Source organism: Pinus tabuliformis, chromosome 3_1 (genome assembly GCF_031772625.1).
Source record: "Pinus tabuliformis cultivar Carrire ecotype Pingquan chromosome 3_1, CPIR1, whole genome shotgun sequence".
Lineage (NCBI taxonomy): Eukaryota > Viridiplantae > Streptophyta > Pinopsida > Pinales > Pinaceae > Pinus > Pinus tabuliformis.
In genome coordinates this window covers 951,738,061-951,754,183 of record NC_142301.1, presented here as the reverse complement: position 1 = coordinate 951,754,183, position 16,123 = coordinate 951,738,061, and the positions used below count along the sequence as shown (strand labels likewise).

The 16,123-nt window shown below is 40.3% G+C and overlaps 1 pseudogene; it reads left to right on the top strand.

Annotated features, from left to right (window-relative positions):
- Positions 1 to 6,202: 6,202 nt before the first annotated feature.
- Positions 6,203 to 15,448, top strand: LOC149190939 (anthocyanin 3'-O-beta-glucosyltransferase-like; annotated as a pseudogene).
- The last annotated feature ends 675 nt before the right edge of the window (positions 15,449 to 16,123 follow it).

Sequence of the window (16,123 nt, the reverse complement as noted above, 5' to 3'; positions counted from 1 at the left end):
AAGGATAGACGACGGCTTTCATGCTTTGAATCTTATCTGATATGTAGACACATTCTATTAAATGTTTTTTATTTGACGAATTGGAATTTGACAGCGAATAAATTATGAATTAAATATGATGCTGCTTTATTCATTCTGAAAAATATGAGATCACAAATCCACTTGGCATTCAGTTCTATCAAGTGACAATAAACATCCCAACATTATTGTGATTTGTCCATATTCCAAGAGAGGTGCTTATATTTCAACATACCACCCGCTCTCTCACACGTCCAAAGTTCGAAACTCGTTGCTAGATGAAGTGTCGTTAGAGTTGCAGTCGAGAGAGTTCCTTTGACGCGCATTTCTCTGCTCTTTGTTCTGTAAAACTTGTATCCCTTTCAAACTTCAATTTGCAATATTAATATCGATTAAATTAATTTTGTCTCCGTTTCAAACTTCAATATGTAATATTGGTACGGAATTAATTAAATTTGAGTGTCGCTTCAATATTTTATTATTTCAAGATGTCACTCGAATATAGCTAACATCATCGATGACGACTTTGGACACTTATTTTAGTTTGCGTTTTTGCATTTTCCCAAAAGTCGTCCTCCTATTCATTTAAAATTTTATTGATAAAAATAAAATAAGCTAATCCTCGTATTCACGCCTCCCATTTCTGATTAATAATAATTCCACGTTTTGAAGTTCGCGGTGGCTTGCATAAAAAAAATCAAAACGATAGACTTGGTATTTTGATTCCCCACAGAGTATTTAAATTGATGCATGCTTTCTTTGTGTCATCGTGTGAGAAAATTTTAAATATTTTAGAAACCTAATTTTAATCTGATTGATATAAGAAAATTTATTTGACTATGTATGTGTTATATTTCCAGAATATTTTAAAATTTGTCCTCAGATTGATATAAGAAAGTTGATTTGATCATGTATCTGTTGGAATGTTAATTCCAACTGCAGGCAGCAGGCGGACGTGGGCAGCCGACTCAGCAGCCGTACCAACGCCCAAACCGCTGCACCCAAAACCGTTCACGAAACGTGCCGGAAACATTTCGCACCAGCTTTCCGGCGAAGGAATAATTTGGCAATCGACTCCAATACGATGTGGTGGCGCCGCGTGTCACTCGCCTGACATCAGTCGACGCAATTTTTCGGGTGCTAATGTTCAGCCGGAAGAGGCCTCCCGATATTCTCCTCCGCCGTCTGATTGCCTTCATCAATCTCCACCGTTGATTGTTCCAAGATGCATACGGTCAACATTTATGAACTTGCGTGGAGTAAGATTTAAGTTTGGTTGACCATACCTGTTATCAATGCAGTGTCATATGCGTTGGTAAAATATTTAAGTTTTTCATACGGCATGAATTAATTTTGTTTTGAAATATATTTTTTTTGGGTTCATGAATATAATGAATGAAACAAAAAAATGCTTGTGGCTGTATTGTATTTCATCAACACATGGAACGAGTAAAAAAAAAAGGCTCGTGAGTTGTAACGTTTTATGGATATGTGTTGACCATTGTGAAATGGGTAAGTGCGCAACAGCATGAAAGAGTAGGGAGCAGCGAAAGTCAAGTTTTTTGCACAAGCAGTGCAAGCTAAGATAAACAGGGGGCGAGAAATTTTTATATATGTGTTGATTTTTGCAAGGATGAATGCACAGCAGTGCGAATAGAGAAAGAGGAGGAGCAGATGAAGAAATGTATTACATAGCAGTGCGTAGAGTGAGTAAATTTTTTTTTATGTATTGGATTTGCATTGAAATGCAAAAGAAAAGAGCGCACAGGTATTGTTGAAATTGTGAATGTAATGTAAAAATTTACTGTAAATGTTTGTTTTACAGCAGTATGTGTAAAATATTTTTACAGCAGTATGTGTAAAAATAGTTTTACACCAGTAAAGTAAAAAGGGGTTTTACAGCAATAAACCCAACACAGTGAATTCTCAAGTGGAGACATAGTTTTGGTTTTGATGGGTGAAAGTAATTTTTGGTGAATCCCTCTCAGCAAAGAGGATGAATATGTATCAAAGTTGGCTGAATGTAATTTTTGGTAAATCCCTCTGAGTGAAAGAGGATGAATGTTGTTTCAGGATTTATATTTTAATGAATAGAAATGTTTTTATGGCTGTGTAATACTCTGTTATGAGATTTTTTTTTAAAAGCTTCCCTGTGCAAAAAGATCCTGTGGCAGAAGGAAATAGAGCATTGGCTCTGCGGTGTTTGTTTGTTTGGTTTTTGGTATTTCCCCATCGAAAAATACCCAATAGTGGTATCAGAGCAGGCTCAGGCTCTTTGAAGTGTCAAGGAAGCTGAAGGAAAGACTCTTGTTGCAGCGGCAGTAAAGCTTCTCCAGCAGTGTGAAGTTTCAGCCAAAGGGTTTCAGGTATTTCTCAAGTTTTTTTTGAGTTGCTGTTGAAGAAACAGTGAGTCATTTTAAAAACATAGTCAAGGATTTTAAAAATAGTTAAGAATGGCAAGGTCAAAGAAGAAAGTGTCCAAATCCCCTAAGGTTGTGTCTCCCTCTTCTACTAAAATATAAAACAATCTATTTGAAAGCATTCTATTTGAGGTTCCAAGGTTCGATGGGAACTTTGATATATGGGAAATGAAAATGAGGGCTTTCTTAAAGTCTGAAGGGATTGAAATCTGGGAGTCAGTGATTGATGATAGCAAGATGGATAAAGAATCCATGGACTATGATGCACAAACAGCAAAGACTATCTTGAATGGACTCCCTGACTCTGTGAAGAAGAATCTAGGAAAGTATACATCAGCAAAGGATATATGGGACAGACTGCATGACCTTCATGCAAAGGGAGCACTGACCATGAAAATGAGTCAAGAAGAAAATTATGAACCCATCATAGAAGCTGAAAATGAGAAGGTTGACCTCATCAAGCTTCAGGTAAAAGAAAGGGATGAAGAGCTTGCCAAGCTTAAGAAGGAGCTTGACCAATGCAAGAAGAAACATCATGAAAAAGTCATATCCATGACAAATCAGCTGAATAGTGCAAAGAAGCAGGCAGATGCCTTGACAAGTCAACTTGAACAAAGACACAAGAGAGTGAATAAGCTTGTGGAAGAGATTGGACAGTACAAGGTAGAGGTCTCCTCCCTTAAGTCCGAACTACAAGAAGCCAGGAAGCAGGCACAAGGAGCTGAAAAGAAAATGAAGAGCAGTCAAGCAAAAGATGAAGAAATCTCCAAAATGAAGACAGATATTATCTCCTTCAAAATAGTAGCAGCTGAAGCTACTCATAGCAAGGAAGAAACTGAGGAACAACTAGCAAATAAAAATAATGAATGTGAAAAGTTAGAAGAAGAGATTGTCCTCCTCAGGAAAAAGGTTGAAGGGATGAACAAGATCATGAAGAGCTCTCAAGCTTTGGATGACATGCTCAGCTATCACAGATCTCCATCTGATAAATCAGGACTTGGGTATGTAGGTGAACCCTCAAACAAGGATGAGGATGCTTTAAGCAAAGGAGATGTGAAGAAGCCAGAAAGAGATGGTGATGCTCCTAGTTCCAGCAAAGGCAAGGAGAAAAATGAAGGCTGCAATAGAAGAAATCCTGCTCCAAGCAGAAAACCAGCTCCAAGAAGAAATGTAGCTGATGTCAAAGAGGTAAGAGGCAATGGTTATCAACAAAGAATCTCAAGGCAGCAAGGCTTCAGAAGTGCATCAAGAAAACCTCCATCTCCCAGGTACCAAAGTTCATTTTTTGGTTATTGTTATGCTTGCTCAAACTTTGGTCATATGGCAAAAGACTGTAGAGCATTTCATAGAGATAAATGTTGTGATCTCCGAAAATCTCCAAGAAACAATTTTAGAAGAAACCATGAAATGTTATTCATGAACGATGTTGAATATTTCAAGTGTCATAACATTGGGCATATGGCACGAGATTGTAACTTGACATGGGCTCTTACACAAGCTAGACCCATGCAAAAGAAGAAAGTTACACAAGTATGGAGAAGGAAGGAAAGGCAATCTGAAAACCCCTTGAACTCCCCAGTGGATCTAAATTTGTTTTGAGAAGAGTCTGCCAAAAGAAGACAAGCACACATTAAAGGGGAGCTTGTAATTTTTTGTTGCTGAACTGTCTTAACAGTCACTCTTTGATGAAGACCTTTTATAAGGGAAAAATATGAAGTTAAATCTGCCATAAAAGCAGAGAAGAAAAAGGGGCAGCGCTCAAATGTGAAGTGCAACAGCGCAAGAAGAAAAGTATGCAAAGCAAGAAGACCCTCACAGCAGTGGGAAGACAAAACATAAAACAGCAGTTTGGAATTTTTTTTTTGTTATGGAGCACATGCAATGAAATGCATAGCAATGGAAGGTAGTTTCCTTCTATGTAATGTGAGAGAACACACTCACAGCAGAGTGAGTACAATACACAGCAGTAAAAAAAATGTAATGTTTTTCTTCATATGCAATGCAGCATGCAAAGAAATGCATAAAGAAAAACAGGGACAGCAGATTTTTAATGCACATGGGTGAATGATAATGTGTGGCAGCAAAAAAATGAAAGGAACTGCACAGCAGTGCATTGTGTAAATAAAAAAAATGAATGAAGACTAAGATTGTGTGAAGCAAGGGTGTAAAAAGAAAAAGCAGCAGCCCGTGTTATTTTTTTTTTTTGGATAATGCAGCGCAAAACAGTGTGAGGATGATTTCTCTCTATGTGCAAGTAATGGAGAGTAAAGAGTTAGTGTATGGGCACACAGCAGTATGATGAAACAAAAGGCAGCCACAGTGCAAATTGCAGAGGCAACGCAGCAGCAAATAAAAACCCAGGGATGACAGAGTCTATGGTTATGGGTATGGACAGCAGTGCATAAGAAAAGGCAGCAGCGTGATGGTAAGAAGGAGAAGCACAGTAGTGCGAAGAAAATGAAACCAGAACTAAGAGAGAATGAAGAATGCACAACAATGCAGAGTTTGCAAAGAAATGTAAGTGAAGTGCAACAACACAACAGCAAGTGTAGACACAGCAGTGTGGGGTAGGCGCAGCAAAGAAGATGGCACAACAGTGTAGCAGAGAATATGCAGCAGCATAAAAGAACAGTGTAATGAGTATGCACAACAGTGCAATGAATGCTTTGTTTTGAAACTGCATCTAAAGTAGTGGTTGGCAGTAATCCCTCCGTGAGAGGAAGTGAAGTTCTTAGTGAATCCCTCTGTTAAAGAGGAAGGTGCTTTTCGGCACAGTGTCATGGTAAATCCCTCTGTCAAGAGGAAGATGCTTTTTTAGCATACACATGGTAAATTCCTCTATCAGGAGGATGATGCTTTTCAGCACAGTCACAGGTAAATCCCTCTGTCATGAGGAAGGTGCTCTTCAGCACATTGTTATGGTGAATCCCTTTGTCATGAGGAAGGTGCTCTTAAGCACAGTTTCAGGTTAATCCCTCTGTTAAGAGGAAGACTATTTTGTTGTTTGTGGAACTGCATCAGAAGCAGTTGGTGAATCCCTCTATGCGAGGAAGATTGGTGAACCCCTCTATGTGAGGAAGATATTTTTGTAACAGCAGTGTTGGGGAATCCCTCCATGTGAGGAAGTGCTTGGGTATAACTGAATGCCCAGCAGTTGAAATTAAAGGGGAGTGTTGGAATGTTAATTCCAACTGCAGGCAGCAGGCGGACGTGGGCAGCCGACTCAGCAGCCGTACCAACGCCCAAATCACTGCACCCAAAACCGTTCACGAAACGTGCCGGAAACATTTCGCACCAGCTTTCCGACGAAAGAATAATCCGGCAATCGACTCCGATCCGATGTGGTGGCGCCGCGTGTCACTCGCCTGACATCAGCAGACGCAATTTTTCGGGTGCTAATGTTCAGTCGGAAGAGGCCTCCTGATATTCTCCTCCGCCGTCCGATTGCCTTCATCAATCTCCACCGTTGATTGTTCCAAGATGCATACGGTCAACATTTATGAACTTGCGTGGAGTAAGATTTAAGTTTGGTTGACCATACCTGTTATCAATGCAGTGCCATATGCGTTGGTAAAATATTTAAGTTTTTCATACGGCATGAATTAATTTTGTTTTGAAATATATTTTTTTTGGGTTCATGAATATAATGAATGAAACAAAAAAATGCGTGTGGCTGTATTGTATTTCATCAACACATGGAACGAGTAAAAAAAAAAAGGCTCGTGAGTTGTAACGTTTTATGGATATGTGTTGACCATTGTGAAATGGGTAAGTGCGCAGCAGCATGAAAGAGTAGGGAGCAGCGAAAGTCAAGTTTTTTGCACAAGCAGTGCAAGCTAAGATAAACAGGGGGCGAGAAATTTTTATGTATGTGTTGATTTTTGCAAGGATGAATGCACAGCAGTGCGAATAGAGAAAGAGGAGGAGCAGATGAAGAAATGTATTACATAGCAGTGCGTAGAGTGAGTAAATTTTTTTTTATGTATTGGATTTGCATTGAAATGCAAAAGAAAAGAGCGCACAGGTATGGTTGAAATTGTGAATGTAATGTAAAAATTTACTGCATATGTAAAGGTTTGTTTTACAGCAGTATGTGTAAAATATTTTTACAGCAGTATGTGTAAAATATTTTTACAGCAGTATGTGTAAAAATAGTTTTACACCAGTAAAGTAAAAAGGGGTTTTACAGCAGTAAACCCAACACAGTGAATTCTCAGGTGGAGACATAGTTTTGGTTTTGATGGGTGAAAGTAATTTTTGGTGAATCCCTCTCAGCAAAGAGGATGAATATGTATCAAAGTTGGCTGAATGTAATTTTTGGTAAATCCCTCTGAGTGAAAGAGGATGAATGTTGTTTCAGGCTTTATATTTTAATGAATAGAAATGTTTTTATGGCTGTGTAATACTCTGTTCTGAGATTTTTTTTTAAAAGCTTCCCTGTGCAAAAAGATCCTGTGGCAGAAGTGAAAGAGCAATGGCTCTGCGGTGTTTGTTTGTTTGGTTTTTGGTATTTCCCCATCGAAAAATACCCAACAGTATCTGCCAGAATATTTTAAAATTTTTTAGATTGATATAAGAAAGTTTATTTGGCTATGTATCTGTTATATTTCCAGAATATTTTAAGTTTCAGGGTGAGAGACCAAATCTGCCTCAAGATTTCTGAAAATCTGTGTTCCATTTTTATATAGATTGTAGATTCGAAATCTAATTTAAAATCTTATTGAGATAGAGAAGTTTGTTTGACTATATATGTGTTATATATCAAGAATATTTTAGAATGTACCCTGAAGACTAAATCTGCCTCAAGTTTCATGGTGAGAGATTGATAAGTATGTAGGGTGTAGGTTTAAAGATATAACACTTTGTTTCTTAAGAAAATACAGGCGGAGGAACGAATGAATTCAATGGCCAGAGATTCAGGTGAGCCCTGATGTTGTAGCGTTTTCGGTGCTTGCGCAGGGCCATATAATACCCTTAATGTGACTGTGCAACCTTCTCTCATCTAGAGATCTCAATGTCATCTTTGTCACGACTCCTCTAAATGCAGAGCGCCTTCGCAGGCAGCAAGACTGTTGGGGATTTTTCTGTCAAAATCCCAAAAACACAATATAAAATGCACACAGAGACAATGCTCTGTTTTTCTCCAGAATCTTAACACAGCGAAATTATCAGAACAGAGTATTACTCCCATAAACTAGGATCTGTATTCATAAAAAATGAAAAAGCCTAATACAATATTCTTCCTCTTCTGCTCAGAGGGATTCACCAAAAAAACACACTATTACAGTCTACGCTGCTACATAAAAAAAACATTCACACCTATCTTATTACTCTAATAACTACAATGCACATGTCTAACTTGCATACAAAATCTGAATAGTTTTTAATGAACAAAAATGGAGTCCCATACTGGGAACTACTCGAGGCTGTCCTTCTCGTCCTCGACTGAGTTTCATATTTACTGTGGTTGTTGAAAAATTCAATGAGACAGCTTAAACGCAACCTGCTTCCTTCTCGCCCATGCAGAAAATTGAAAGCTTCTGCCTGCTATGCTGTACTGCTCCATGCTCACTTTAACTGCTTCCGCGCCAATTCTCTGTTTCTCCATATATTTGAAATCATACATGAACGCTGTGAAACACAAAAATTGCCTTTGGGCGGTTTTCAAATATTATACGGTTTGGCTCCGGAAACCCATCGGGTCCGAGCTTCATCGCATAGCGCGCATATATGAAAAGTTTTGCACCCATGGTTTCCTCGATTGCGATATGCCGATCGCACTAAATACCAATACCTTCGATCATATATATATATATATATATAAATGCCCTGAGCGCGGACTTGAAAGTTTATCAAAAACTATTTATAATGTTGTCGGGTCCGCTCCATCGCATCGCAACATTACTTATGTTAAAAGCCCCGACCCTATGACATTGCCAATGGCGATGTGTCGATGCGATATCAGCGATTGCCCATCGGCGATGTTTCATATCGCTGGCACTGCCTGCCTCTGATGCTCCAACCCGCCGATATGCCGACTTGCCGATACGCTGACACGATCTGGACCGCTGATCGGCCAGATTTAACGGTTGAGATTTTAAAGTGGATCCTTAAGCCTGCAATTTTAAATTTTGAGTGTTTCTGCCTCCCGATCCTTGGTGGAGTGCGCGGCTATAGTCTTCATGCTGCTGCATGGCTCAACTGTTGCATAGTTGAAATTATATTTTCAACACTCCCCTTTAATTTCAACTGTCGGGCATTCAATCATACCCAAACACTTTCTCAAAAATTCAAAGCTTTTCTGATCCAATGGCTTTGTCAAGATGTCTGCGACCTGTTCCTGAGTGCTGCAATGTTGCAAACTGATTTCTCCATTGCTTACCAAATCTCTGATATAATGAAACCTTGTATCAATGTGTTTCGTTCGTTTGTGAAACACAGAATTCTTGGACAGTGCAATAGCAGAGCTATTGTCACAATAAATTACTGTTGCTTTTGCCTGCTCTTGGCCTAGGCTTCTCAACATCCTTCTCATCCACACTGCTTGACATGCTGCTGCTGTAGCTGCCACGTACTCTGCCTCTGCTGTAGACAATGCCACAATTGGCTGTTTCTTGGAAGCCCATGAAATGGCTCCTGAACCCATATTAAACACATAACCGGAAGTGCTCTTCCGATCATCTACACTTCCAGCCCAATCGCTATCAGTGTATCCAACCAAATCTGAATGTTCTGAGGCATGATATAAAATTCCAAACATTTTGGTACCTTTGACATACCTCAAAATTCTCTTTGCTGCATGCCAATGTGCTTCCTTTGGCCTCTCCATAAATCTGGAAATTAAACTAACAGCATACATAATATCAGGCCTAGTTGCTGTTAAATACATAAGGCTGCCCACAATACTTTTGTACAAGCTAGGATCAAAATCCTTGCTGCTGTCCTCTCTGCTGAGTTTTAATCCCATCACTGTGGAAGTGATTGCTGCCTTGCATTCTTCCATCTTAAATCTGCTCAAAATTTGATTTACATATCTTGCTTGAGATATAAAAATTCCTTTTTCATTTTGATCTACTTCTATGCCTAAGAAGTATCTCAAGAAACCCATGTCAGTCATTTCAAATTCATCCTTCATGACTGATTTAAAATTCTTAATGAGCTGATCATCATTACCTGTGAAAATAACATCATCAACATATAAGACCACAATCAAAATCTTACCATCCTTTTCTTTGATGTAGACGGTGGGTTCTCCTTCACACTTGTCGAATTCATTATCCAATAGATAAGAATCTATCCTGCTGTACCATGCTCTTGGCGCTTGCTTCAGCCCATAAAGAGCTTTCTTCAATTTGCACACTTTGTGCTCTTCACCTTTCTTCTCATATCCGAGAGGTTGTTCCACATAAACCTCTTCCATTAACACTCCATTTAGGAATGTTGACTTCACGTCCATTTGGTAGACTTTCCATTTGTTTTGAGCTGCTATGGACAGCACTGCTCTCACGGTTTCCATTCTTGCAACCGGTGCGAAAGTCTCCTCATAATCTCTCCCATACTGCTGCTTGTAGCCTTTGACAACCAGCCTTGCCTTGTGCCTTTCTGTCTTGCCTTCAACATTGCTCTTGGTCTTGTAGACCCATTTCACACCAATGACTTCTTTGCCTTTTGGTAGCTCAACCAAATCCCATGTTTTGTTTCTCTCTATGGCATTCATCTCCTCATCCATAGCTTCTATCCATTTCCTATCTTTAATTGCATCTTCGAAATGAATAGGATCATCAACATGATAATACAAGGCAAATAAGGAATTCATTCCTTCATCATAAATGTCACTTAGATTTCTAAATTTCTTACCTCTTTCACTTGGTGTGCAAGTGCTTGAAGATGCACTTGAATTTCCTCCTTGTGGTGTGCTTGGAGAAGCACTTTCATTTATCCTCAATGGTGTTCCTTGCTGTCCTTGTGTTGGCGCTGCTGTTTGGGGATGTACTTCAGCCACTTCCTCTTCATCTTCATCATGAGACAAACAGTTCTTGACATTCACTGTTTTCTCTATGCTTCCATCCCAAGCTTCCTCTTCAATGAATTGAACATCCCTGCTGACAAAGAACTTCTTGGTAGATGGAATGTATAGCCTGTAGGCTTTGGATTCATCACTGTATCCAATGAAGATGCATTTCTCCCCTTTGCTGTCCAACTTCCTCCTTAGCTGATCTGGTATGTGTGCATAGGCCACACACCCAAAAACTCTCATGTGGGTGACTCCTTGCTTTCTCCCACTCCATGCCTCTTCTGGCACTTTGTTCAAGACTGCTTTTGTAGGACACCTGTTCAATATATAAACTACACAATGTACAGCTTCAGCCCAATACTCATTTGGCAAATGCTTTGCCTTCAACATGCTCCTTGCCATATCCATGATGGTCCTGTTCTTCCTTTCAGCAACTCCATTTTGCTGCGGAGTGTACCTTGCTGTAAACTGTTTATGAATTCCATTTTCTCTACAAAATCTTAGGAATTCCTTGGAGATATACTCACCTCCTCTATCAGTTCTCAAAACTTTAATGTGCAACCCGCTTTGGTTTTCAACAAATGCCTTGAAATTTTGGAATTTCTCAAACACTTCACTTTTGTTTTTAAGGAAATATATCCAAGTCTTTCTTGTACAGTCATCAATGAATGTTAAGAAATATAGGCTGCCAGCTAATGATGGAGCTTGCATTGGTCCACACAAATCTGAGTGGATAATCTCTAAGGGTGTCTTTGCCCTTATGCTCTTTCTTGATGGAAAACTTTCTCTGTGTTGTTTTCCCAAAATGCAGCCTTCACATAGGCTGTCCGGTTTCTCTATCAATGGTAATCCCTTTACCATTCCTTTTCTGCTCAATAAGTTTAGACCTCCAAAATTTAGATGCCCGAATCTCAAGTGCCATAACCAGTTCTCATCCTTTGGCACGCTTTGGAAGGCCTCTTGGGTGACTGCTGCCATTTCCCTTTTGTTTTTCATGTCTGCCCTGATCCGGAGAGGGAACATCCTGTTCCTTGTCATCTTCACTTCAGCAATGCATCTTTTGCTGGGTGGTATATCCATGATGGTGCACACATCATTTACAAAGTAAACATTGTAACCCTTTTGGATAAGCTGTCCAACACTCAATAGGTTACATCTCATTCCGGGGACATAGTATACATCTGCTATGGTTTTCCTTTCTCCTTGTTTTGTAAATATTTTTACCTCCCCTTTTCCCATAACAGACACTTTGCTATCAGTTCCTAGTGTGACCTCTGACTTCATATTCTGATCTAAGGCTAAGAAGAGGGCTATATTTCCTGTCATATGGTTGCTGCAACCTGAGTCTAAAAACCATATGTCTTCACTATGTGTTTCAGCCATGTTACATGCTAACAACACATTATTTTGGCTGCTGTTTTCCCTAGCAACATTTGCATTTTGTCTACTACTCATATCATGCTGCTTCTTCCTACATTCACTGGCATAATGCCCATACTTTTTACAGTAATAAAATTGGACATTGGATTTTTCATACCTTTGTCCTTGAGCATGATGTTGTCCTCCTTGTTGGCTGCTGCCTTGGCCTTGGTTCTGATTTGGATTGCTGACTCTTCCTTGTGCATTTGCTGGACTGTTCCTTCCACCTCTGTTCTGGCTTCTGCCTCTTCCTCTCCAGTTTCCTCTGCCTTGACCTCTTCCTCTTCCAAAGGACATCTGGGTCTTGAAGGCTTGCTCTAGAGATGAGTTTTCATTCCTACTCAACCTTTGTTCATGTGTTATCAGTGATGCATGTAGCTCATCAACTGAAAATCTTGAGAGATCCTTTGTCTCTTCAATGGTGGTGACAATGGCATCAAACTTTGAGGGTAAGACCCTCAATATTTTCTCCACAATCCTTCTATCTTCAATGGTTTCTCCATGGGTTCTCATTTGTGTGATTACACCAATCACATGAGTGAAGAATGAGTCAATGTTATCTGACTCCTTCATGTTCAAGTTCTCAAAATACTTTCTCAGCAATTGTAGTTTTGCTGTCTTCACTCTCTCCATGCCTTGATAGGCTGTTTTAAGGGTTTCCCATGCTTCATTGGATGTCTTAGCTGCTGCTAACCTCGGAAACGCACTCTGGTCTACTGCTAGATACAACAACACACGGGCTTTTGAGTCCTTCTTCCTATTGCTCTTCAGCAAATCCTTCTCTCCCTGAGTTAATGCATTGAACTCAGTTTCATCTGCTGGTTCTTCAAAACCTTCCTCAACTATTTCCCATAAGTCTTGGGAAGCAAACAAGGCTTTCATAGTTATTGACCAGTAGTCATAGTTCTTCCCATTAAACTGTGGAAGCTGGGTGTTAAACATACCCATACCAGTGCTAGTGCTGGCCATTCCTGAATTCTTCGCTGTCTGTGTCTTCTGTCTGTCTGAGAAGTTTTGCTGCAGCAACAACCTTCTCCCTTCAGCTTCTTTAACTTCCTTAAAGAGCCTAAGCCAACTCTGATACCACTGTTGGGGATTTTTCTGTCAAAATCCCAAAAACACAATATAAAATGCACACAGAGACAATGCTCTGTTTTTCTCCAGAATCTTAACACAGCGAAATTATCAGAACAGAGTATTACTCCCATAAACTAGGATCTGTATTCATAAAAAATGAAAAAGCCTAATACAATATTCTTCCTCTTCTGCTCAGAGGGATTCACCAAAAAAAACACACTATTACAGTCTACGCTGCTACATAAAAAAAACATTCACACCTATCTTATTACTCTAATAACTACAATGCACATGTCTAACTTGCATACAAAATCTGAATAGTTTTTAATGAACAAAAATGGAGTCCCATACTGGGAACTACTCGAGGCTGTCCTTCTCGTCCTCGACTGAGTTTCATATTTACTGTGGTTGTTGAAAAATTCAATGAAACAGCTTAAACGCAACCTGCTTCCTTCTCGCCCATGCAGAAAATTGAAAGCTTCTGCCTGCTATGCTGTACTGCTCCATGCTCACTTTAACTGCTTCCGCGCCAATTCTCTGTTTCTCCATATATTTGAAATCATACATGAACGCTGCGAAACACAAAAATTGCCTTTGGGCGGATTTCAAATATTATACGGTTTGGCTCCGGAAACCCATCGGGTCCGAGCTTCATCGCATAGCGCGCATATATGAAAAGTTTTGCACCCATGGTTTCCCCGATTGCGATATGCCGATCGCACTAAATACCGATACCTTCGATCATATATATATATATATATATAAATGCCCTGAGCGCGGACTTGAAAGTTTATCAAAAACTATTTATAATGTTGTCGGGTCCGCTCCATCGCATCGCAACATTACTTATGTTAAAAGCCCCGACCCTATGACATTGCCGATGGCGATGTGCCGATGCGATATCGGCGATTGCCCATCGGCGATGTTTCATATCGCTGGCGCTGCCTGCCTCTGATGCTCCAACCCGCCGATATGCCGACTTGCCGATACGCCGACACGATCTGGACCGCTGATCGGCCAGATTTAACGGTTGAGATTTTAAAGTGGATCCTTAAGCCTGCAATTTTAAATTTTGAGTGTTTCTGCCTCCCGATCCTTGGTGGAGTGCGCGGCTATAGTCTTCATGCTGCTGCATGGCTCAACTGTTGCATAGTTGAAATTATATTTTCAACAAGACGATGGTTCGCGCGTTCGGGTGATTAACATCCCAATGCCGGCATTCCCTGGGCTGCCAGAGGGCGTGGAAAACACCGAGCACCTTTCCGCTCCTCTTGTACACTTGCTGTATCGTGCCATGGAGGACACACAACCGTCTTTGAGAGAAATCCTCGTCCGCTTCCGACCCAACTCTATCATTGCCGACGTCTGGCCCTTCTTCCTCCCGGATCTTGCCACCGAATTAAAAATACCTACCATTTTCTTCCCCACAACAGGAGCTTACAGTCAGTGTCTCATGTATTCCCTCTTCAACACCCTACCCCTGCTACATGCTGGTGGCGATCCTCCTCCGGTGGTAAATCTGCTGGGCCTTCCGAAGGCGATCTCACTGCGTGACTGTGATTTGCTCCCCCCTTTTCGTGAAGCCGTGAAGGGCAACCCAGATTTCATTAAAAATATATTCTCAAATGGTGTTCGACACTTTCGTCAATGCAGCGTGGTAGTGGTTAATACTTTCTACGAGATGGAAGCAGAGATGGTGGATCATCTCGGAAGCACATTTGGAAAGCCTGTTTGGAGCATCGGTCCTCTTCTCCCGAGTGACCCGACAATTACTACTTTTGGGATCAGTGAAGGCCGGAATGTCGATTCCGGATTCTCAGATTCCGAATGCTTGAAATGGCTGGATTCTCGGGACCCCGAATCGGTACTCTACATCAATTTCGGTAGCGAGATCACACTCTCTGTGCATCAAATGCAGGAGGTTGCGGCGGGATTGGAAGCGAGTGGGCAGTCTTTCCTGTGGGTGCTGAAGAAACGGAACAAGCCGCAAGGCATGGACGAAACTTCTTTCATTTCCTCCCTTCCATTGGATTTGCAGGCCTTCGTCCAAAGGCACAGTAATGCAGGAGATAAGTCTGCGTGTAGTGGGTTGGTCGTTTTGGGTTGGGTTCCTCAATCGCGAATCTTAGGGCATCCTGCTATAGGTGGACACCTGAGCCATTGCGGTTGGAACTCGACCGTGGAGAGCATCGGGCAAGGAGTTCCCATGTTAGCTTGGCCCTTCCAATACGATCAACCCTTCCAGGCGAAACTCCTGGTGGAGGAATTGGGAGTGGCGGAGGAGATTGAGAGAGAGGAAAATGAGAATGGGGTGTTTGTGGTGAAGAGAGAAGAGGTGGAGAGAGCGGCCAAGTTGATAATCAGACGAGAGAAAGGGAAAGAGATGAGGAGGAGAGCATTGCAGTTGAAAGAAGGTGGAGTGAGAGCAACTCAAGAGGGCGGGTTTTCCTTTACAAATCTGGAGAACCTTGTATCATTGATACGCAGCAAGTCAACTTGATTTCGGGCTCGTGTTCGGCTACATTCCTAATGATTTTGTGAGGTCGGGCCAGGGTCAGAAAGATTTGGGAGCAAAGCCATGCGAGGAACATTATTTAAGTTGTAATGATGTTTATAAACATATCTGGGTATAAAAGGAGGTCATATTTGTGAAATAATTAAACATAAACATGTGAAGGCATAAAATTAAGTTGTATCCGTGAAATTAAACATAGGTAAAGTAAATAATAGCAGCCATTTGATGTAGTTATAAATTGAGATGAAATAATGCAATTAAGTTGTATCCGTGAAATTAAACATAGGTAAAGTAAATAATAGCAGCCATTTGATGTAGTTATAAATTGAGATGAAATAATGCAAGTGATTAAGTGAACTATAAAGTATGCGGAATATGTGTTTATAAAAAACGAGGTATCATTGGAGCAATCAAAGGCAATATCATATATTGAAGGGTATAAATATGTATTTGTATTATAAAATTTGCAGAATATGTGTTTATAAAAAACGAGGTATCATTGGAGCAATCAAAGGCAATATCATATATTGAAGGGTATAAATATGTATTTGTATTATAAAATTTGCAAAAATGGGATATGCATTCGAAATGGATGTCGAGTTATGACATGTAAGTTATGACATGTATCTTGATCAGGATGGAAATTAATCTGGTCATATA